General features: G+C 35.5%; 1 non-coding gene across 1 annotated transcript; it reads left to right on the top strand.

The window, feature by feature from the left end:
- Positions 1–379: 379 nt before the first annotated feature.
- Positions 380–483, top strand: LOC112804312 (small nucleolar RNA R71). The gene has a single exon (XR_003202924.1). It is a non-coding gene; the product is annotated as a small nucleolar RNA R71 (small nucleolar RNA).
- The last annotated feature ends 990 nt before the right edge of the window (positions 484–1,473 follow it).

Here is a 1,473-nt window from a genome sequence, read left to right as displayed (position 1 = left end):
AACCTCTGCCATGGTAGGGTTCTCAGGATCATAAGCTTCTTCAGAAGCTGCCTCTCTAGTACTGTTGGATGCATGTTGCAATCCATTCATATTTTGAGAGATTATGTTGACCTGTTGAGTCAACATTTTGTTCTGAGCCAATATGGCATTCAGAGCATCAATTTCAAGAACTCCTTTCTTCTGAGGTATCCCATTATTCACAGAATTCCTCTCAGAGGTGTACATGAACTGGTTGTTTGCAACCATGTCAATGAGTTCTTGAGCCTCTTCAGGCGTTTTCTTCAGGTGAATAGATCCACCTGCAAAATGGTCCAATGACATTTTCAAAAATTCAGAGAGACCATAATAGAATATATCTAATAAGGTCCATTCTGAAAACATGTCAGATGGACATCTTTTGGTCAACTGCTTATATCTTTCCCAAGCTTCATAGAGGGATTCACCATCTTTTTGTTTGAAGGTTTGAACATCCACTCTCAGCTTGCTCAGCTTTTGAGGAGGAAAGAATTTATCTAAGAAGGCAGTGACCAGCTTATCCCAGGAGTCCAGACTATCCTTAGGTTGTGAATCTAACCATATTCTAGCTCTGTCTCTTACAGCAAAAGGGAAAAGCATGAGTCTGTAGACTTCAGGATCAACTCCATTCATCTTTACAGTCTCACAGATCTGCAAGAACTCAGTTAAAAACTGATAAGGATCTTCAGATGGAAGTCCATAAAACTTGCAGTTTTGTTGCATTAATGCAACTAGTTGAGGCTTAAGCTCAAAGTTATTGGCTCCAATGGCAGGGATGGAGATGCTTCTTCCATCAAACTTGGATGTTGGCTTTGTGAAGTCACCAAGCATTCTCCTTGCATTATTATTATTATTATTTTCGGCTGCCATCTCCTTCTCTTGTTCGAAAATTTCTGAAAGGTTATTTCTGGATTGTTGTAATTTAGCTTCTCTTAATTTTCTCTTCAGAGTCCTTTCAGATTCTGGATCAACTTCAACAAGAGTGCCCTTTTCCCTGTTCCTGCTCATATGAAAGAGAGAAGAAAACAAGAAAAGAAAGAGGAATCCTCTATGTCACAGTATAGAGATTCCTTTATGTTAGTAGAGAAAGAAAGGGGTGAAGAATCCAAATACAAGGGATATAAGAAGTTTGGATTCTTAGATGAAGAGAGGTGAAGAGAAGTGTTAGTAATTAATTAATTAAATAGAATAAGAGAAGAGAAGAGAAATTTTCGAAAATAATTTTGAAAAAGGGGTTAGTAATTTTCGAAAAGTAAAGATAAGATAAGTTTAAAATTAAAATTTAAAACAAAAAGAATTTTTTGAAAAAGAGAGGGAGAATTTTCGAAAATTAGAGAGAGAAAAGTAGTTAGGTTAGTTAGTTGATTGAAAAAGATTTGAAATCAAAATTTTGAAAAAGATAAGAGGATAAGGAGTTAGATAAAAGATTTGAAATCAAATTTTGAAAAAGATAAAGTT

Source organism: Arachis hypogaea, chromosome 5, assembly GCF_003086295.3.
Source record: "Arachis hypogaea cultivar Tifrunner chromosome 5, arahy.Tifrunner.gnm2.J5K5, whole genome shotgun sequence".
In the NCBI taxonomy this organism is placed as follows: Eukaryota; Viridiplantae; Streptophyta; class Magnoliopsida; order Fabales; family Fabaceae; genus Arachis; species Arachis hypogaea.
Note: the sequence above shows the minus strand (reverse complement) of the source record. Positions and strands in the feature narration are given on the sequence as shown.